This window comes from Topomyia yanbarensis, chromosome 1, assembly GCF_030247195.1.
Source record: "Topomyia yanbarensis strain Yona2022 chromosome 1, ASM3024719v1, whole genome shotgun sequence".
Lineage (NCBI taxonomy): Eukaryota > Metazoa > Arthropoda > Insecta > Diptera > Culicidae > Topomyia > Topomyia yanbarensis.
Window position 1 is genome coordinate 149670669 of NC_080670.1, and position 23941 is coordinate 149694609.

The window sequence follows — 23941 nt, forward strand, 5'->3', positions numbered from 1 at the left end:
GTACGCAGAGAAGGCCGCCGCGTTTAAGACCTTCCGGAACGACGGGTTACCCGCTAGTTTTCGACAGTACGCGACGTTAGACAAGCGAATGAAGAGTTTGCTGAAAGCCAAAAAACGCGGGTATTGGCGCCGGTTCGTCGACGGATTAACGAGAGAAACATCGATGAGCACTCTTTGGGGAACAGCCCGACGTATGCGAAATCGAAACAGTACTAATGAGAGCGTGGAATATTCAAACCGTTGGATATTCGATTTCGCCAAGAAGGTTTGTCCGGATTCCGCCCCGGCACAGAAGATCTACCGCGCCGCGTCCCGTCACGATAACGCGAACGAAACACCTTTTTCGATGGTAGAGTTCTCACTTGCTCTCTTGTCGTGTAACAATAAAGCTCCAGGGCCAGACAGAATCAAATTCAACTTGTTGAAGAATCTGCCAGACTCTGCCAAGAGACGCTTGTTGAACTTATTTAATAAGTTTCTCGAGGCTAACATTGTCCCACACGATTGGAGGCAAGTGAAGGTCATCGCCATCCAAAAACCAGGAAAACCAGCCTCCGACCACAATTCGTATCGACCGATCGCAATGCTATCTTGTATCCGGAAGTTGTTCGAGAAAATGATCCTATCCCGCCTCGACAATTGGGTCGAAGCAAATGGCTTACTGTCAGATACACAATTTGGCTTTCGCAAAGGCAAAGGGACGAACGATTGTCTTGCGTTGCTCTCAACCGAAATTCAAATGGCCTATGCTAGTAAAGAGCAGATGGCATCAGTGTTCCTAGATATAAAGGGGGCTTTTGATTCAGTTTCTATCAACATTCTTTCAGAGAAGCTGCACCAGCATGGTCTTTCAGCGACTTTAAACAACTTTTTACTAAACTTGTTGTCGGAAAAGCACATGCATTTTTCGCATGGTGACTTATCGACATCACGATTTAGCTACATGGGCCTTCCCCAGGGCTCATGTCTAAGCCCCCTGTTATACAATTTTTACGTCAACGACATTGATGAATGTCTTGACAATTCCTGCACGTTAAGACAACTTGCAGACGATGGCGTGGTGTCTGTTACAGGACCCAAAGCTGTCGATCTACAAGGACCATTACAGAATACCTTGGACAATTTGTCTGCATGGGCTATTAAGCTGGGTATCGAATTCTCCACGGAGAAAACTGAGCTAGTTGTATTTTCTAGGAAGCGTGAACCAGCACAACTACAGCTTCTATTAATGGGTCAAACTATAGCTCAGGTCTTCACAGTAAAATATCTAGGGGTCTGGTTCGACTCGAAAGGTACTTGGGGATGCCATATTCGGTATCTGAAACAGAAATGCCAGCAAAGGATCAACTTTCTTCGTACAATAACCGGAACGTGGTGGGGTGCCCACCCAGGAGACCTAATTAGGTTGTATCAAACAACGATACTGTCGGTACTGGAATACGGATGCTTCTGCTTTCGATCCGCCGCGAACATACATTTCATCAAACTCGAAAGAATTCAGTATCGTTGTTTGCGTATCGCCTTAGGGTGCATGCAGTCGACCCATACGATGAGTCTCGAAGTCCTGTCGGGCGTTCTCCCGCTGAAAAATCGATTTTGGGAACTCTCATATCGATTGCTCATTCGATGCGATATCTTGAACCCGTTGGTGATTGAAAATTTCGAAAGGCTTGTTGAGCTCAATTCTCAGACCCGTTTCATGTCCCTGTACTTTGACTACATGGCGCAGAATATTAACCCTTCTTCTTACAATCCCAACCGTGTGCATTTCATAAATACTTCTGAATCTACTGTTTTCTTCGACACATCCATGAAAGATGAGATTATTGGAATTCCGGACCATATACGCCCACAAGTGGTTCCAAATATTTTTTATAATAAATTCCGAGAAGTCGACTGTTCTAAGATGTTTTATGGCATCACTGTTTGCTATATTACGGTCGTCAGTAGAGCTGATAGTTTTTTTTTTTTGATTTTTTAGTGTTTTACACTCGCGATCATTTTTATTCTCGTTTTATCTGTATATCGTTTTATTCGGTAGTACGTGTGCATTGAAATTTCGTGACTTCAAGCACGATTATATCTGCCGTTGTGATTCGTGAAAGTGATTGTTTTTGGTTGAGATTTTTGTTTTCACTTGTCATTATCACTGCACAGACGTTACGCTCAATTTTTTCGCCAAAAGCGACATCTGCTGGTGGGTAGTTGAGTTGTCACACGTTGCGTGCAAGTTTGCTTCCATTGACGCACGTTACGTCTCCTGCGCATATTGCATACCCGCTAGGCGTTATTTCTACATCAAAGCATGGCTTGTAACAACTGCTCGAAAGTGGTTAATGATTCTGATCGAATCACATGTCGTGGATACTGCGGAAATTCGTTCCACATGATATGCGTCAAGATGGATTATGATGTTCGTGACGTCCTGGGAACCCACCCACGGAATTTATTCTGGATGTGTAATGGCTGTGCTGATTTATTCTCGAATGATAATTTCCGTAGAATGGCTTCGCGTTGTTGCGATATAGTGCCTGACGACAATTCTCTGAAATCTATAAAGAACGACATAGCTGATTTGAAAGATGTCGTCAAAGCACTCTCGGTTAAAGTTGACTCTAAACCGCTATCCCCAATTATAACGCCTTGGAATCGAATTGCTGAATATAATCCAGTTTCAAACACGCCTAAGCGCAAACGCGAAGATGATTCGCCCAAAACAAAAATTCCTAATATTCGTGGATCCAAAGCTGCGTTTGAAACAATAAAAACAATTTCACCACCTGAGGAGCTGTTATGGGTTTACTTGTCAGCATTCGATCCCAGCACGACGGATGACGAAGTTTCTACCCTTGTGAAAGATTGTCTGGGGGAGAATCTGCAACCGAGAATAGTTCGTCTAGTTCCTAAGGACAAGGATCTCTCATCTTTGAGCTTCATTACTTTCAAAGTTGGCGTTAGCAAATCATACAGGGATAAGGCTCTGTCCAAAGATTCTTGGCCGGAGAACATCTACTTCCGTGAATTTGTGACCAATTCAAAAATCCAACGACCTATCATCAGGATTGCGGCGGAGAAGAATCCATCTGGTGGTGGACAGTAGCGCCAAGCTGTTCCGGATAAACTCATCTGTCCAACTTCTTGTATCCCGGCGAGCGATTCAGGTCTACCTGGCGAATCGGCGACTTCTTCTGTGTCAGGTAAAGCCAAGAATGGTATATGTCCTTCCGAAGCAATACAAGATGCTGCACCCCCTCAATGTAAATTTCACTTACAGTCTGCTGATGAACACAACTCTACCGCCGCTGTGAATCTTCAATGTCAAAAACAAAATTTGGATCCCATCGTAACGAGCTCGTCTCTTCACAGCACACTCGGCTCTACAACGATCACAGAAGGACTAAGCACTCTATGCTATGCTGGTATGACTCATCGCACCCTGGGACGCACTGCAGCTAGCACTATGGAAGCCCTTGATCCCCCTGCCACAGTCGAGCCATTGCAGCCAGCGTTCACCAGTCGTCACGGTCCTGTGTGCAGGAGTGGTGAAGGGGTCTTCCAAATCGATACCAACGACAATCAATCGCGGCATTCAAACCTACAAATATATTACCAGAATGCCGGTGGTATGAATTCAGTAATCGAAGATTATCTGGTAGCAAGTTCAGATGAATGCTTCGACATAATCGCCCTCACAGAGACGTGGCTTAGCGATAGCACTCTGTCAGTGCAAGCATTTGGTGCCAACTACGATGTTTTCCGAACTGATCGCAGCTCACGCAACAGTCTCAAGGCTACCGGCGGCGGGGTACTTGTGGCTATCCATCGTCGATTGAAAGCGCAACTGGTTGACGATACTTTGGGGGTCTGTGTCGAGCAGGTGTGGGTGCGAATCAAACTGGCTGGCTACGCACTTTATCTTTGCGTGGTTTATCTTCCACCGGATCGCACTCGCGATTCGACATTGATTGATTCACATACTGAGTCACTGGAACGGATTTCCGCTCAAGCAAGCCCGGTTGATGAGATCCTGATTGTTGGTGATTTCAATTTCTCCGGATTAAAATGGCGCTCTGCTTCTGACGGATTTATGTTCGCTGATCCCGAAATGTCATCTTTTCATGCTGGTATCACCAGTTTGCTTGACTGCTACAGTCTAAATCTGCTGCGCCAAACGAATAATGTGGTGAACGAGAACAACAGAATCCTTGATCTCTGTTTTTCGAGCAAATCTGACTACGCGCCAAAAGTTACCGCAGCACCGTTCCCCCTGGTAAAGACTGTTAGACACCACCCTCCCCTGCATATATTGCTTGAAGCCATTCGAGTGAAGCATGACTGCAATGCTTCTGACACCGTCAGCTATAATTTTAGAAAAGCCAACTATAATAGCATTATTGACTTCCTGTCGAATATCCACTGGACTGAAATTCTCGACAATGATGATGTCAACGTTGCAGTGCAGACCTTCTCCAATGTTATGAGCTATGCTATCGATCGCTATGTACCCAAAAGAAGTGGCCTTCAATCTAAGCACCCAGCGTGGCACACTGCCGAGCTGAGACGGTTAAAAGCGACTAAAAGAGCCGCTCTGAAGAAGTACTCCAAGTTTGGGGGCTACGTGCTGCGACATCACTACGTTCATGTTAACCAAGTCTATAAAAAGACATCGAAGCGTTGCCATGCCGATTACTTGCGAAACGTGCAACGTAAGTTGAAGTCCGAACCTAAAACATTCTGGAAGCATGTAAACGAGCAAAGAAAGGAATCCGGGTTGCCTTCAACGATGAGCTATGGAGGACGTATGAGCTCTAGTTTACAGGAGATCTGCCAACTATTCTCTGAAAAGTTCGCGAGTGTTTTCTCCAACGAGAAGTTGACACCGACCCAGGCTTCACGCGCGGCTCTCAATATACCTCAATCATACCAGTCTTTGAACTCTATCAATATCGACAATAATATGGTACAACTGGCGGTTAGGAAAATGAAGGCTTCAACCTCGGCAGGCCCAGATGGTATACCAACTATTATTCTAAAAAAATGCTCTGCCGGTCTAATTGAACCTCTTTGTCATCTGTTTCAATTGTCGCTAACAACCGGAGTATTTCCCGAACTCTGGAAATCCTCCTTCATGTTTCCAGTTCACAAAAAAGGTGATAAAAAGGTAGTTGACAACTACCGTGGTATTACAACGCTAAGCGCAGTTCCTAAGCTGTTTGAAATGGCTGTGTTGGAACCCATCTCCAGCCACTGCAAACAGTATATCTCCGAGACTCAGCATGGATTTATGCCGAAACGTTCAACATCTACGAATCTTCTGTCGTTCACAACATATGTTACAGATGCTATGTCGGACGGCCTTCAAACTGACGTTATCTACACGGACCTTTCAGCTGCTTTTGACAAGATAAATCACGCTATTGCAGTGGCAAAATTGGATAGACTCGGCTTTGGTACTAATATTCTCCGTTGGATGCAATCGTATCTCAGTGATCGTCGTCTAGCAGTCAAGATAGGTGATTGTGTATCCGAAGAGTTCTGTGCTTCATCTGGTATTCCGCAAGGCAGCCATCTCGGTCCATTGATTTTTCTTCTGTATTTCAACGACGTTAACTTTTGTTTAGAAGGACCACGGTTGTCTTTCGCCGACGACCTCAAGTTATACCATAGAATCCGGAATACTCATGATGCAGCTTTCCTTCAACGCCAACTGGAAACCTTTGCGGAATGGTGCGAGATCAACCGAATGACCCTAAACCCCAAGAAATGTACGGTCATTACGTTCTCGAGGAAAAAAACGCCAATTCGATTCGATTACTGTCTAGCTGAATCCACAATTGACAGAGCGAATTGCGTCAAAGATCTCGGAGTTTTTCTCGATGAACAACTGACGTTTAAACAGCATATCAGCTATATTGTCGCAAAGGCATCACGCTGTTTGGGGTTCATAATGAGAATATCTAAGCACTTTTCAGATATTTACTGCTTGAAATCTCTCTACTGCTCACTCGTTCGATCAACTCTGGAATATTGTTCAGTTGTGTGGAACCCTCATTATCTCAACGGCGTCCATCGAATTGAGGCAGTACAGCGCAGATTTGTTCGGTTTGCCCTTCGTCGATTGCCTTGGAGCAACCCTCACCAGCTGCCAAGTTATGAAAGCCGGGGTTTGCTTATTGGACTCGATACATTGCAAGTGCGACGGGATCTATTCCGTGCTATGACGATTTCGGATATTTTGCAAGATCGAATTGACTGCCCCGAGCTTCTCAGTGCGATAAACATGAACGTTCGCCCTCGCGCCCTTCGCAATAATTTATTCCTCCGATTACCTCTTCGCCGGACTAACTATGGAGTGAACGGTGCCATCATTGGTTTGCAGCGGACTTTCAACAGAGTTTCATCCGAGTTCGATCTTCACATTCCACGTAGCAGATTACAATTTGACTTTTTAAATAGATTAAGAAATTATCATTAGGACCACACTGTGTCTGTTGATATTAATTATAAAATAAAATAAATAAAAAAATACTGACGGATCAAACCTCGAAGGGTCCACTGGCTTCGGTATTTTCAATCAAAAGTTCACCGCCTCCTACAAACTCAGTGACCCTGCTTCAGTTTACGTCGCAGAACTAGCTGCTATTCAGTATACCCTTGGAGTCATTGACACATTACCCGCAGACCATTACTTCATCGTCTCGGATAGTCTGAGTTCTATTGACGCTATTCGCTCGATGAAACATGGAAAGCATTCCTCGTATTTTTTGGGGAAAATACGGGAGCTACTGAGTGCTTTATCTGACAAATCTTTCCAGATTACCTTGGTGTGGGTCCCTTCTCATTGCTCCATTCCGGGCAATGAGAAAGCGGACTCCTTAGCTAAGGTGGGTGCTATTGAAGGTGACGTTTTTGAAAGACCAATTTGCTTCAACGAATTTTTCAGTATTACTCATCAGAGAACCCTCGAAAGTTGGCAAACCTCGTGGAGCAATGGGGAGCTAGGAAGGTGGCTACATTCGATAGTCCCTAAGGTATCGACGAAACCTTGGTTCAAGGGGATGGATGTGGGTCGTGACTTCATTCGTGTGATGTCCCGACTCATGGCGAACCATTACACGCTGGATGCACATCTCCGACGTATTGGGCTCGTGGAGAGTGGTATCTGCGCTTGTGGCGACGGTTATCACGATATAGAGCACATAGTCTGGGCGTGCACCGAGTACAGTTCCGCCAGGTCTCGGCTTATGGATACCCTCCGGGCCCGAGGAAGACCACCCAACGTCCCGGTTCGAGATGTGTTGGCAAGCCGCGATGTCCTCTATATGTCCCTTATATACACCTTCATAAAAACCATCAATATCCAACTTTAACTGCCCCTTTTCCTTATCATTCTCAGAAGCGCTCTCTTCCACCTGTACCATACACCCACGATGGTTTGATGCGACTCCAAGGCGACACAAAACATCCCTGTCGAATGAGCCAACAAACACGGGACCTAAAGCACGAACATCACACGCACAACTCGAAATGTAGCCGATCAACATCTGAGCCGCACTACGAAATCGTCTGGAGAAGCCCCTGCCATCTCGAGAACGACCACCCGGCGTCCCAGTACATGATTCTTCCTGATGAAGACCACCCTGATTCTGTAATCCATCCGTTGATCTCCCGAAGTCTGAAACTGAAATAATGTTCTCCCCCTGCCATGTTTGTCCACCCTACTTCCCCTGACTCTTATACACAGAAGTAACACCCCTTCCCCCCCCCCCCAAATATCTTCATGAAGCATTTAGCTCTTCTTGCCTTTTCTAGTTTTAACTATTATATTATATGATCTCGTTGAAAATGCCCAACTCTACTACCACATAAAATAACTCTAATTAATGTCTCCGAATCTTTACAAAATTTAATCACGCCCTCTAATTATTTCTACTTTTAAGATAGTCGTAAAAATTTTCCCCCTTAGTTAAACATTATTTGCTCCAATAATCTCATTGCTAAAAATGTCACACCATATTGCCATAAAAACTAAATGACCCCTCTAATCTTACGAAAATTATACTACCCCCTTGTGTATATGTATAGCTATAAATTAGCCTTAGTTTAATTTCAAAAATCAATATGTAAGCCCCTAGTTTTAAGTAATTTAAAATGTGAAACAAAACAAAATTGGCACCGTTAAGCTAACGCAAACCTGCCTTATCAAATAAACGAATTGAAAAAAAAAAAAAACAACCGGTCTAATAAGTGTTCTATAGAAGGCTAGTTTCGTGCGGTAGCGTACGTTTTTCGATCGAATGGTTTCTTTTTGGAACCGACGATTAGCAAAGGGGGGAAAAAAAACCAACATTTTTTGTTCACTGATTTCTAGACGGAAGATCTATCCATGAGCTTAAAAACGACAAGGCCGTTGGAAAGACAAGACGCACCCGGTGTTTGAATAAAATTTCTTTAGAAATTACTTTATAAATTTATTCTCAGTTCGAAATATCATATTTGAATTCAAAAACAAGAAAATATTTGCTATTTTTAGATTACTCAAAAATTTTCAAACCAACTAGAATTATTTCACTTGAATTATTTATTTTTTCCTTATTTTATGTTGCTGTAGAAAAAAAGCCCCACCTTGTCCCACATATTTCTCTTCGTAGTTATAATGTTAAAGGTACTACTCGTCACAAACAAAATTACAAATTGGGTTATTACAAATTTTGGGGAACATTTTTTTTTAATATTTATGATGAAAACACACTTTAAATGTCATGATAATATCTATCACTCTTAGAAACTTTTTCTATTATTGTATATTTTCGAAGATTTTGGAATAAAATATTTTAATCCAGAGATTTTTTGATAAAAAAATGTTCAAATTCATTTTCTCGAGTATTTTTCAATGTCATGTAGCGCCATCTACATAGGTTATAATGCAAAAGTGTCTTTGGTACATATGCAAAAAATATCAATACAAACAAGTTTGCCGAAGAAAGTTTTTTAATAGAACTCCTCTGTCAAAAGATAGAATTGATCTATATCAGTTTCTACTTATCATATCCATCCAAGATCCTTTACTGAAGACACCAATCCTCTAGGATACGCACCCAGGGCGCTAGAGTGTTTGAGCGTAGAAAATTGCATTCTGCCCCACTGTGTGCCGCCTACAAGGTAGTCCTCGTGTTCCAATGTGCTGGATTCTAAGGTGTGACAATGCTATTGCTCTCTCGCTCGGTCTCTGTAAAGCACGTGGATATATGGAAAATATATGGGGTCGAAATTTATTACGTGATAAATTTACAGAAATTGAGCGAGAGAGCAATATAGCATTGCCACACCATAGAATCCAGTACATTGCTCGTGTTCTGTTGAGGAGACTGCGCCTGTTGGCGAATATCAAAGCAACGGACCAAATGCGTCAAGTTCTGGATATATTCCGGGAATACAACTTGCGGACTCACTATCTGTTTGTGGATTGCACGGCGACATACGATTCAGTAAAACAAAATGAATTTCGATCAATATCGACATCATTGGCGTTGATCGCAAATCAGTGGAAGAGGCATTGTTGCCTTTTAAAAGGGAAGCTTCAAGAATCGGTCTGACTATAAACTTTGACAAGACAAAGTACATGGTAGCTGGTAGAGAACGTGCAGTCGTGTTGGGTTCGAGGTGGAAATCGATGGGGTACGCTACAACAAATTCATATATCTTAGAACACTAGTGACATATGATAACGATGTTAGCCGCGAAAGAAAAATTCGTGTTGCTGCTGCGAATATGGTTTACGTAGTCAGCTAAAGTCCCACAGTCTAAGGATGCGCGCAAAATTTGCTCTATTCAAATCGCTGATACTCCTTGTTGCTCTGTACGGCTATGAGGCATGGATGTTGTAGGAAGCAAGATATCGAGTGCTCGGTTTGTTTTGAGAAGAATTTTGCGTTCAATACCCGGCAGCACACCAGAAAATGGAGAATGGGGCAGACACATGAACCCCCAACGGTACCAAGTATACAACCATGCTGACATTGGAAGGCTATCAGCATGGTTGTATACTTAGCAGACTACAGTGAACTGGGCTTGTAGTGCGGAATGACCAAAGAGAAACCTGTTAAAGTTATGACCTGGAAGCAATTGTCGACTTCGGGGCATCCCCCGCTCTCGCTGGCTGTGCACAATTGAGGAAGATGCGCGTGCGGTGGGCGTCCATGGAACTGGCGGTCCATGATCGAAAAACCTTGAAATCTAAAATACATTCAATTATGATTCGGATTATCCGGATTGTTCGATCACTAGGTCACTAAGATAATGATGACGATTGTTAGTTTGTTTATGTAAATTCAAAAATATTACAGGCGCATCTTGGCCGCTCTTTCACCTAGGGACGTTTGGGAGCATATAGGACTCAATTTGTGACAAGCAATTTTTTACAAAGCTGAGGCACGAGGCGAATACTGGGAAGTATTCACCATTCGGCGACCTTGTCATTAGTATAAAAATACTACAAATACTATTAAAAATTTATCGACTCTTGTACTATAATGAATAATTACACGGTACCCCAAAATAAAAAAGAATGTAACTTTTCAAGTGATCCAGAAAATTTGTCAACCGTTTTTTCGGCATTTAATTAGCAAGGGACTGGAAGGTGAAGTATATTTTTCAATATTTAGAGCCATAGTACTCAAGGGAGAGCAAGGTGTTGAAAGGAGAAGGTTTAGAAAAGCGTGGAAGGATCATATATGCAAGCTTAGAGCTCACCGGCGACTTAACCTTTTGTCTGCTACCGTAGGGGTCAGGGTCTTTTGGCATTTGAAATGCGAATCACCTGAGTCTACGGCATGTCCGAACAAGCGTAAAGTAACTTGTTACTTCATGCTGTCGGAACCGACAAAAAGTTAAGTCACGGTAAACTTCCACACTAAGCATTTGCGACGTTGAAACTCATTGAATGAGCCAGTTTTGTTTGTTCCCTCACCAATTGCCTGCCTGAGTGATTTTATTTTATCGACTATTGTGACTGTCTCAGCGTGTGTGACAATATGGTCACATGTGTTGCTGATTTGCACGGTGTCGGCAGCTTTCACCCAACGCTGCAACGATGAATCCCCATCACGGTAAGTTCTATTTTTACCATTTTTTTGTTAACCATTTTTTGTTAACGACCTATTGAGTCAATTTGTCAACAGTTTTTTCGGCATTTAATTAGCAAGGGACTGGAAGGTGAAGTATATTTTTCAATATTTAGAGCCATAGTACTCAAGGGAGAGCAAGGTGTTGAAAGGAGAAAGTTTAGAAAAGCGTGGAAGTCAACAAGTTACTTTACGCTTGTTCGGACATGCCGTAGACTCAGGTGATTCGCATTTCTAATGCCAAAAGACCCTGACCCCTACGGTAGCAGACAAAAGGCTAAGTCGCCGGTGAGCTCTAAGCTTGCATATATGATCCTTCCACGCTTTTCTAAACTTTCTCCTTTCAACACCTTGCTCTCCCTTGAGTACTATGGCTCTAAATATTGAAAAATATACTTCACCTTCCAGTCCCTTGCTAATTAAATGCCGAAAAAACTGTTGACAAATTGACTCAATAGGTCGTTAACAAAAAATGGTTAACAAAAAAAAATGATCCAGAAAAGGTTGCAGGTCTGGTCAAATACAATACAAGCCTACGTTTGATCAAATTAATATACCCTTAATATATTGATTTATAGCAAAAAAATATTTCTCGGGTCTAAAAAATTAGTTGCGCGGTGGGCGTAGCGTAGTTGGTAAATCGATTGCCTTGTACGCAGCGCACCTGGGTTCGAGTCCCGACCCCGCATATAGGGTTAGAAATTTTTCATAAGAGATTTTTCTAACCCGAAACGGCGAATGACCTTAAGGTTAAAACTTCTATAATCGAAATGAAAAAAAAGTTACGCGATCATTTGTTATGTTTTTTGTTGAAAGTATTATGCGGTATTTTTCATAACAATCAGTTGAAAAATTCCAGTGTAACTGATTTTTTTCCAAATTATAAACTTGCTCGCATGAACTTTTAACGGGACGGTTTCATAATTTTTTTTTTCAAAAGATCGATTTTTTGCTCGATTACGTATACATTTAAAAGTATGTGTGTAAACTTTGAAGTTAAAATTAGGGAGAACAACGGATGTTATGATTATAGGATCCCATAGTGCGCGCATTGCCTCACTAATTTCTTAAGAGTTCATGCAAGCAAGTATCTAATTTAGAGAAATTAATTTTACCATTTTTAACCGGATGTGGCGATAAACAGATCGTTAAATGCAGAACCAAATCTCTCTAAATTTTTAATAAAATAAGAATGTTGAGAAATTTTCCTAATTTTCATGAAAAAAACGCAAAATATTGATTGTTGTCCCAAACCCGCAGAGTATTTTAAACGAAACAACATAACTTAGCATACCGTTGGAAAAGTCTTTTCTTTAGAACACAGAAATTGAAAATCGGTAAAAAATGACAGTGTAGAATTATTTTAGCGACAAAGGTCCGGAAAATACGATTTTTTTTTGCAATATATCAAGATTTTGAGGGAATACACAATTTTATATTACATTATTTTGAATTGCATTTGATGAGATCTACAACCTATTCTAGGTCACTTGAAAAGTACAAAATCTCTATAGCACTATCACTATTCATGTCCGACTTTTCCCTGGAGCATATACGGCTCCAAAACAATGTTTTATCAAAACTTTGGGGATCAAGGAGCATGAAAAACCTGTTTTAGGTTCTTCTTTCGCAGTGCTGCAAATTGCTCAAGTTTTACCATCCGATGCTCAATACAATTCCCCTACAATATTTACAATAATCAAATTGTATGGAAAAGGTAGTCGAAGACAGTCTAAATTGATAGGGTTTATCAGTTTTCAATAATAATTCGAGTCAACATAAATATATCAAAAATTTAGGTTACGCCCTTAACAGAAACTGTCCTTGGCAGCACTGCTCCAGCGGGATCTGGCTAGACAAATTACAATTACTTCAGTTCTACGAATAATACCTGTGCTAGCGCTCAAATGAAATTTAATAATCTCAATAATTGATTTTATGAGCTAGTCTTGCCTTAGCCTAAACTTATAATTATAGATAGAGATGGGTTTAATGGGTTAAAGGTATATAAAGATCGTTTTGCTAGAGAATTTAAAAAAAGACATCGCTAATCGGCAGTAATTCACAAGAATTACATTTTACAATGTTTTATCCCATCCGTTGATCAGTGCATTTAAATATGTAAGTTTTGAAAACACGTTAATTTTTTTTTAATTATTGTGATGTATTCAATAGGAACTTTATAGTACTTCGCGATCTTGCACTTCATACTTTGATTTTATATTTAGAGTAATTATAACTAATATCTTATATTTTATAGAGGATCCTACCAATAGCGTGGTGCGGACATGTGAGCGGAGTCGTAGCGCCACCTTTTCCTATGAAATTTATGCGCAGCACTACAGCCATGAAAAAATAGTGACAATAAAATGTGAAAAAGTTCATTTTCATGTAGACATTTTCTAATACTTTTATCATATATGTTTCATATAGGTGGGAAAAAATCGAACTCTTTTGAAAATTCATTATAAAAGGGGCGGCAAATTTAATTTTTGGCCCCGAGCGGCAAAACACCTCGCGCCGCCACTGCGGATGAGGCGTGATTTCCGGTATGCTGACGCCCCGACGATCCGTAACTATTACTTCGTCTCACTCCGCTAATCTAGTCTCCGGCGATAAACTTAGATTACACCGATGAAGAGTTTCCCGATGAGTCTGCTATCATCAGTTTCCTTGCATTTTGTGTATTTCTCCACATCCTCAGACAGAATGATTCAATGACGCATACCGCGTCCTACGGCATCATTATGTACACACTCGCGACACGAACAGTCATTAGGCGAAACATGCTTGTCAACTTCGTCCGGTTCCGCTTTGATTTCAGCGCAGCAGTCAGAGCCGGAACGTCATACCTTAGTATTGAGGATGAGACACCCGCCAGGAGAAGTCTCTTACTGCATCTTCTGCATCTTGCTCTGGATGTTCGGCATGATCCTTGCCACTGTGTTAGTTGTCCTCGCTGTTTTCGCACATAAATAGTCGAAGTGGCTATTGAAGCTTAACCGATTGTCGGTCATCCCACCCAGGGGATTCAGCGCACGTATCGATGGAATTGAAAATCCACCGGCACTGGTCACGGCATGTTGGATTTTTTATGGCTGTTGACCAGCACTATCTCCGTCTTGTTTTGAACAAGCTGCGACAGTATAGTATTACGGTGAAAGCGACTCAGCTGACGCTGTTAAACACATTCTTCATCTCACTCTACCGTTGAAATCCTTTTTCGGAATTCAAACTGCCTCTGCGATAGCTCGTACTTACTTTCAGCTCGCTAGCCTGTTGAGAATAACCCTTTCCAGAATTTTATTAAGAGTATCAGGCAGATATTTAGGCTGATATGCCTCCAGGCGGTTTCCCTGGTTTTGGCAACAACACCATCTTCTGAATCTTTCATTCACCTAGTAGATACCTTCGTTCAGGCTTTTCTTTAGTACTATCTTAAACATGTCTGTCCACGCTAGGATCGCGATCTACAGTGCCAAGGCAGTATGCGTTATCGCAAGGATGGTCTGCATTTGCACCACCTTGACAGAGGAGACCGTTGGGGAAACCGTCCGTACCGGGAGCTTTCTTTGCTTTATGGCCGTTTTCCACTGTAAGAAACTGTCTGTTGGAGACCCGATTGATACCTACACTTCCACCGTCTGCATCCGCGTTCGGTGTAGGCAACCATGTCGTTCGTTGGGTCGTTCGGTAAGAGACCTTCCACGATAGTCTTCAATTTGTCAGCGCACCTTTCAGTTCAGCTTTTTATAACTGGAGGACTTGCTTAACACTATCTGACGTTTAAAAGTGACCATTCCCGCCTGGAATATCACCTTACGTTCATCTCTAACTGCCCCGATCTTGCTATCTGAACACGTCATCTGGATTTTAGGCAGACAGCATGTAGGGTGTTGAGCCTTTCATTCCACCAAAAAGCTGGACGCCGGGAGTTCCTCTAGTGCTGCTTCTCGGGCCGCCAACATTTGACATGATTCTCGCTATTCCGTTCGTTGTTTTTACCCACTTCTTGCAGGCATAGTCGACGTGGTTGTTGATGCTGATCCGGTAGTCGGTTATTACTTGCATTTGCTTCAGATCACGATTCGAAGCAATCACGTGCCCTCCGACGTCGATCTACATCTGTGCTGTGTTTGCTGACCAGCAACACCTCCGTCTTGTGGAGAGCTACCTGCAGCTTGACACCGTTCATCCAGGTCTCGATCGCAGCTATTGTCTCCATCACCGATACCTCCACTTCATCAAATGTCTCTCTTATCACCATTAGTAACACGTTGTCCGCAAAACCCATGATTTTGACTTTTCTGGGCAACCGCAAGACCTCATCGTACATTCCGTTCCAAAGAATTTGCACTGAAGAACACTCGTCGTGCCTCGTATTGACTTCTGCCCTTCGTTTGTCTCGTACAGCAGTACTCTGCCCTGGGAGTAGCTGTACAGAATCTTACATAGATATCCTGGAACCCTCATTCTGTGCAGCGGTGCAGCGATGGCTTTACAGCTGGCGCTCATTAATGCATTCTTCACATCCATCTTGACCGGAGCGCAGTATCGATCTCCTCTTCGCTTCTGTATAGATGCCTTCTCAGCACTCTCGAGCACTGTCCGAATAGCATCCACTTTCGATGCTTCTTCGTGGGATCCGAACTACATCTTGGGTAGTACACGCTCGCTCTCCATGTATTTCGTTAACTTGTTAAAATAGTTCTTCCCAGTAGTTTTCCGAGTGTATCCAGAAAATATATAGACTTTACGAGGCCGGATCGCTCGGTGACTTTCCTGGCTTTGGCAACAACACCAGCTTCTGTACCTTCCACATTTCGGGGCAGTTACCTTCATCTAGACACTTCTACAGCACCATCCTGAACGTGGCCCATTATGCCAGGATCGCAGTTTTCAGCACCCATTTGGAACTTCATCCGAACCAGGGGCTTTATTTGATTTCGAGCTCATCGTTAGGCCCTTGTCGATCATCCGTGTTTGCTTCTTCTTTCGCTAGTAAGTTGGACACCGTATACTGCGTGGCTTCTATTTTCTCGGCATTGTGGCATCACAAGCTATCGCAATGCTTCTTGTAAGATCAACCGCATCAACGTTCTCGATATCGCAGTCCGGCCGAACTACCTTTGCGAAAAGGACTTTGTTGAAGGATTTTGTCTTCCATTTTCTCTAGCCGGTCGTCCTTCTCCGTGCTGTTACAGGGTTCCGTTGACCGATAAGCTAGCGAAACGCCTGGTGGTAGCTATTGGTATACTTCTCGCATACTGTCCAGTCAACGTTCGCCGTCAGTAAAGGACTGCAGAATGTGATGTCGATGATGGAACCTTCATTGCACAATCGCACGTCTAACTTTACTTACCTCGTGTGTTTATTACTCTACTACTCCACTCCAAATCACGGGCATTGAAGTTAAGACCAAATACTACCGGCTTTCGGCCGATCAACTGTTCGGTTACTGCTCCAGCATTATACTGAACTGTCCCACTGTTCACCTCGGCGTACGTAACAGCCGCATACGAAGACACCGTTGATTATGGAGAGTTTTCTGCAGTCAACTCTGAGCCTCACTTGATATATGAAATGGTTCGACCTTTCATCCATTTAGTTCCCGTTTTTGTTCTCATCACACTGAGGCATTTAGCTCCGGAATCTGTTAGTCATTTAGTTCTCAGCTTTTGATCGATTTATTCGGGTATTTTCCGCCGATGAAACTACCCTATGTCCGTTTCGTAAACCAATTAGCTTCTAGTTTTGTCACGATACACGTGAACCATTTAAATCCCCGCGATCTACGCAGAGTAGTCTTCGGCGGTGGACCTAGCCTCCACAACGAGCTAACCGGTAAGTGCCGAGGTCTACCGCCAATTTTCACTACAAGGAAATATTGTCAGAAGATAACTTTTACCAGAGAAATTTAGACCATTTAAAATGTTAAACTTCAAGATTGTTGTCTTGCATAGTCAATTTCAATAAATTATAAATAATGCAACTGATAATTTTGTCGCCATCCCGAGCACATTCACAGGGGGCTGAAACACCATACAGCGCTATAAAAAGACCATGAATATAATCCGAAGCAAATAACGAAACCACCAAAACACCATAAAATAGTCTCAACATTCCATAAATCCACCAACACATGGTTTTTATAAGAGATCTACCAGACCATTGTAATGGTGTCTTCATGGGTTGATTCCATTTCCACCACCACACACTGCATAGGTGTGAATTAGGACCATTAACATGGGAGTAGTATCGGTCTTCCGTATGCTCGGGATGGGAAAGGCAGAAATTGGTGCTGTTGCCGAAGCCCGGGAAGCCGCCAGGCGACCCATCGGCATACAGACCAATCTGCCTGATCGACACGACTGGCAAACTGCTTGAGAGGATCATCCTCAACAGGCTCACCCCGTACGCGGAAGGTACGGACGGTCTGTCAAGCAACCAGTTTGGCTTTCGGAAGGGTAAGTCCACAGTGGACGCTCTCAACTCAGTGATAAATACTGCCGAGATAGCGATCCAACGAAAAAGGCGAGGTATTCGATACTGTGCGTTAGTGACACTTGAAGTGAAGAACGCATTCAACAGCGCAAGCTGGGATGCCATCGCGCTCTCGTTACACCGGCTTAGCCTACCGGTGGGTCTGTACCGGATCCTGGAAAGTTACTTCCAAAACCGCGTACTGATATACGAGACCGATGCCGGTCAGAAAAGGGTTCCGATTACCGCCGGAGTCCCGCAGGGCTCGATCCTAGGCCCGGTGCTATGGAACCTCATGTATGACGGGGTTCTGAGACTGAAGTTCCCTCCTGGGGTCAAGATCGTCGGCTTTGCCGACGACGTAACCTTGGAGGTCTACGGGGAGTCAATTCCTGAGGTAGAACTAACCGCAGAACACGCGATTAGCAGGGTGGAGGAATGGATGAGCGCGAGAGGCCTGGAGCTCGCTCATCATAAGACGGAGGTAGTTATCGTCAACAACCGCAAGTCGGCACAACATGCAGTTATCCATGTGGGAGAAGTCGCTATCACTTCACAGCGAAGTCTGAAGTCTCTCGGAGTCATTATAGACAACAAGCTGACCTTCGGCAGCCATGTCGACTATACGTGCAAGAGAGCGTCGACTGCTGTTGCGGCTCTATCGAGAATGATGTCCAACAGCTCAAAGGTGTGCGCCAGTAGACGTAGGTTACTGACAGGCGTTGCCGTATCTATCCTCAGGTACGGCGGCCCGTCATGGTCAAAAGCACTGAGGGTAACCAGTTACCTACAGAAACTGGAGAGCACCTACCGCGTGATGTGCCTCAGAGTGATATCTGCCTACCGCACGGTATCACACGATGCATCCTCCGTGATAGCGAGCATGATGCCAGTCGGGCTGGTCATTCGTGAAGATGAGGAGTGCTTTGAGCTACGTGGAAATGGGGGAGCCCGCGAGCGTACCAGGGTGACCTCGGTCGCCAGATGGCAGCGTGAGTGTGACAATTCCTCGAAAGGTAGGTGGCTCCACCGGCTGATACCTAGCATATCGAGCTGGGTGGGAAGACCCCATGGGGAAGTTCACTTCCGCCTGACACAATTCCTGTCAGGCCATGGCTGTTTCCGTCAGTACCTCCACAGGTTCGGGCACGCGGAGGTCCCAGTCTGCCCAGACTGCCCAGGTGTAGATGAAACTGCCGAACACATACTGTTCGTATGTCCTCGGTTCGACGTCGAAAGAAGAGCAATGCTTGACGTTTGTGGCTGGGACACAACCCCTGATACCCTTATTCAGCGGATGTGTCAATCGGTGGAGAAGTGGAACGCAGTCTCGGCTGCTTCCATCCAGATTGCCAGAAGGCTACAGGTAATCTGGCGAACCGAGCAACAGACGACGGGCACGGCGAACTAGTGGAGCGAAAAAGGCTAAGCGCAAAAAAGGGAGTGAATGGTCTGTTCATGCCGAGGCAGGTTTGGCGCAGCGAATGGCAACCGCGTAAGGGGTAAAGCCAGCCACCCCGAAGCAAGACAGAAGAGTGAGTGTATAGGCGTATAAGTGAACTGCCTCATGCCAAGACGGGAGGGTCGTAGCGTAGTATGTTGGAACTTAGCTATCGATGCCTCATGGCGTGGCAGAGGAGTGAAAGGGTGAGCATCCAAGTCAGTCTCATACGGCATGTTAAGGGTGAGCACAAAAGTCAGCCTCACATGGTATGGTAGAGGCTAGCACAAAAGTCAGCCTAGCAAGGAATGCAAAAGGTGAGCCCACAAGTCAACCTCGCATGGTATGTCAGAAGTGGGGCCTAAGAAAAATGTCCCACATGGGATGCCAGGGGGAGTGACAAAGGTACAATAGAGTGGCACGATTGAGAGTGAATCAGGTGATAGGGTGAGCACACAAGTCAGCCTCACATGGTATGGGTGGGGCGAGCACAAAAGTAAGCCTAGCAAGGAATTAGTAAGGTGAGCACACAAGTCAGCCTCGCATGGAACGTAAAAGGTGAGCACAAAAATCAGCCTCATGTGGGAGTGTTTGAGAGTGAATCAAAGTGCGATTGAGAGAGCACCCAAGTAAGCCTCATACAGGATGTATGAACGCGTGAGTGAGAGTGAATGAGTACATTTAGTACAGCCATCCCCCCAGAAGTAATACCGAGAGGTAGTTCCTGGGAGAAATGATGGCGGAGCCCAATGGAGTTTAGTCGGTATTAATGGCTGGTCACCATTCGAGCCCGACACGCCCCCAGTGCACCCCGTGTGGTAGATTGGACCCTACCAATAGCACGTGTACTGGGCTAGGACGTAAAGGTCTTCTCCATTGTAAAAAACACACATACACACACACACATACAGACTTTTTCCGATCTCGACGAACTGAGTCGAATGGGATATGACACTCGGCCCTCCGGGCCGGGATTAGGTTGGCATTTTTCAGAGTGATTGCATAACCTTTCTATATGAGAAAGACAAAATGCCTATTTATTTCGATTCCCATTTCTTTATTTTATCTTTTATCTACTTCTTCCTCGAAAAAAGGCTTATGAAAAATTATATTATTTAAAAACTGATAACTCCGTTGTTCCAACAGTTTTTACTTTGAGTCAATCGCAGTTTATTTGCAGTTGCATATCAGACGATACACCCAATTTATTTTAACTTCCAACCACTTTGGCAAACAAACTTCATATCGATAAATGTTTCGACCATTTGTATGTAAAACATTTGAGAATTATCTATACTCAAAATAGCACACGTTAGGCAAGCAAAAATGCATATCTTCGAAAATTGGCTTAGAAAGGTCGAATCAAAAACGCACAAGGATACTTCAGTGTTTTAGCAAACAGATGATCATTTTTAAGATCTAACAATCGTTCAAAGCTTACCGTTAGTGTTCTAAAATAATTGCGAAAGAGTCTAACTCTTGATATAACATAATCGTTGTATTCGTTTAATATTATATGAATAATCCAATGATATCTCCAGGGGATTTAATTTCAATATATTTTTACTTTCATTGCAGATCGGTATATCATAGAAATAGTACAGTGAGTAATACATATCAACATGTATAAGTTTCTTTGCCCTAAAACTTTTGCGTTATTTTTGCTTCATTTTTAAATTTTGTCTCTGTGTATCAAACCTACATTGTTATGCTAAGTATGTGTAATAAATATTTTTTTTAAATAACCTACGAACCCAATACTATTTTTCCTGTGCTCTTGTCAAAACAAAGTAATGTATCACCAAATGCCCATTACATCGCAATAAATACAAGCTAATCCAGCTGACCAAGTATGCGTAAAAGAGGCTAGCTTTCCTACGAACCATCGTCTTATGGCTCATCGACCATTTCCCAGCCTCTGAGCAAACAATGTGGATGATAACATTTTATTACTATTGTGCCAGCAGACCATCTGTAAAAATTTTTGTCTAGTCTCCTCCCAATGTCAGCTTGATCCCTTAGAATAACATTGTCGAATTTATTCTGACAGCACTAATTCTGTCCCTCCCTGGGCCCGGATAACGATTACGACAATGACGATGACAACGATGACGATGATGGCGAGGAAGATGGTCCGGTATAGACATTACTTTCGCATTCCTCGTTCAATAGCCCAGCCATCAAGCGAACGTTGTTGGATGAAGCGTATTTTCATTTCCTTCGTTATTTCCGGGTAGCGCATTGAATGTCGGATCCCTTTCAGTGCTACAACAGTGCGATGATGTTTCTTCACAAAGGACATGCCCAAAAAGACACGTCGACGGTGTACTACACAGAAACTGATGATGTATCGAACATCAATCAGAAATGTCTGTCCGAATGCTGGATTTATTGGGTCACAAAGAGGCGAACGTGCGGCATAAGCAACAAAAGGATTTTCTGAGATATTTATTGCCCCTTCACTCTTTCTTCGTCAGTGTAGAAACTTGCAGGAAGTGCGCTTCGGGCCTCCACTCAATGCGACACGCTGACAGCGCAGAAATTCCTGCGGGTCGACTACACATTAAAAGTTTCGATTAACAGTGTTAAAGGACAAGAAGTGTGTCACACACGTGCACACAAATTTCTCGTTTCCCCCCAGAAAATTGCACGATAACGGCACAACCGGTTCACCACAATTAAGCACGTAAGCGCAAATTGATCGGTTGTATTGTTGTTCCATGCCATTTTTGGAAACGAGCTATCATATTGACCTTTATTATTACGACGTAATACGAAAAGGAGGGTCACATTATTTTGACTGATGTTTTGGACAAACACGTATCGTTGCGCTGTTTAAAATTGCATAACCATGAACATTGGTTTCAAAGTGTTTTTTTTTAATACTTGCCTATCAATTTCAAAATATTATTGACAATACTTCAGAGGATAATAAAAATTGAATTATTTTAACATTGGTTTTGAATGAAGGTTAAGGTGACTTTTGCACGACATGATATGCATCCCCTAATTGCATAACCATGAACATTGGTTTCAAAGTGTTTTTTTTTAATACTTGCCTATCAATTTCAAAATATTATTGACAATACTTCAGAGGATAATAAAAATTGAATTATTTTAACATTGGTTTTGAATGAAGGTTAAGGTGACTTTTGCACGACATGATATGCATCCCCTATTACACGAAAAGGTAATTTGAACGAATGGGTAAATAATATTTCATATTGGTTTTTTTTGGCAACCATTCGATTGCCATACCGATTCTGCAGTAGCTTTTTATGTAAACATTTGCCAACGGCACCGATTGATGATCAGTGTTTTGTTTTGCTTTCGTCTATTCCGACCACAAAGCTTCTTTGCATGCACACTCTGGTTATTGGAATGTAGCCAAATGTCAAGCTACTAAGCTACCCAACAAAACGACCGGAAGAATATTCCTATATGTATGCTTAATTTCACATTTCGCGGCTTATTTCGCCCCAGATAACGAAATAACTGACCCGAATTTGTTGAATTAAAAATAAATAAATAAAAAAGTACTACCTACAAATTATTTTACGAAAGGCGGATGAATCGTTTCCATCTATTAATATGTTTATCGTGACTATCGACTAACCTTTCCATAAGGATCCATACATAAATGACGTAGTTTTGTTTCGGATATTTTCAAAACTCACCCCTATGAACATGTTATTATAAAAATAATAATAAACAGTATTTTTAAAAAACTCTTGTAGTTACCTGAACAATGAGAAAGAACTATACAAAATTTCAGAACGATTGATCTAGGAGATTTTGAATTATGGTCTACACTGAATTTTTTCGACGTGCCTCCTGAATATTTAACTCAATTTTCAATCTTTTGCATTGAAAATTTAGGCAATTATTGTTCAAATGTTGCAATATTATATAGAATAGACAAAGACATCATCCAAAAAAAAAAATTGACGCGATTTTTTTGACGCCGAACATATTTTACAGCACAATGAAAGTGCATCCTGCAATAAAGCCATGAGCTTTCCACATATGAATATATTATGGCATACTGGCAGTAGAACACAACTAATTATAGCATACTGGCGGCAGAACACGGATTTCATCGAAATGAACCCCGGACCGACAGCCATGCCATTCTTCTACCATAGTAACCGAAACAGAGAGTGGGTTGATGGACCTGGCTGCCCCCCGTCCCGTTAAAACTTTCAGAGGCCTCCAAGTACGTTCGCAATCCGACACCTTAGCCGGATGAAGTAGGTTCAGGTGAACGTTCCTAACTAGTGCCGATCCAGCTCTGACACTGCTTGCAAAGGTGACCATGCGATCATAAACAGGCGACTACTTACTACGGGCGTAGATAGTGGTTAGGAGTTGAGACCCAAAGATCATGGCAGAAGTCAAAGCAACAAAAATTTAAAAAAAAAATTACATATAATGAAACAAGTGTGGTTAATCCGCCAACGGTGGGTTAGTGAGGTCACCGACCTACCAAACGACAGATGCGCACTAGAGTGACAGGAAAAAAAATTCCCCTATCGGCCCACTCCTGAGACGATTCCTAGTCCCACCAGGAGTATTTGCACCAAATTTGAAGCAAATCGGACAAGTCTAGCTACCGGACCAACGTGCCTGAAGTTTGTATGGGATTTTCCTACAATTTACATGCAGAAAACCCACTAGCTCGCATTTTCGCCGCTAGGTGGCACTGCATGCATCGTATTATCACTGTAAGTGAAATTAAGAAAAATAATTAAATTGTCTACAACTTTGCTGTAGACTGCTCGTCAATCCGGCTTTGTTAAAAGAAAGTATTAAACTTTCAACGAAGTGATTTGTGTATGTATAGTTCGCGGCCAGTTTTGTGTATGTATAGTTCGCGGGACTCGAGTGCTAATAC

The 23941-nt window shown here is 42.9% G+C and overlaps 1 protein-coding gene across 11 annotated transcripts in view; it reads left to right on the forward strand.

Annotated features, from left to right (window-relative positions):
* Positions 1 to 23941, forward strand: part of LOC131677035 (irregular chiasm C-roughest protein-like) — a 569032-nt gene that overhangs the window by 172440 nt on the left and 372651 nt on the right. For 9 of the 11 annotated variants that reach the window (XM_058956588.1, XM_058956579.1, XM_058956554.1 and 6 more), the window contains one exon: positions 20626 to 20650. The exons of the other annotated variants lie outside the window; for them this stretch is intronic. The gene's annotated coding sequence lies outside the window, so the exon portion shown is untranslated. The remainder of the gene's footprint in view (positions 1 to 20625; positions 20651 to 23941) is intronic. 11 annotated transcript variants of the gene reach the window in all.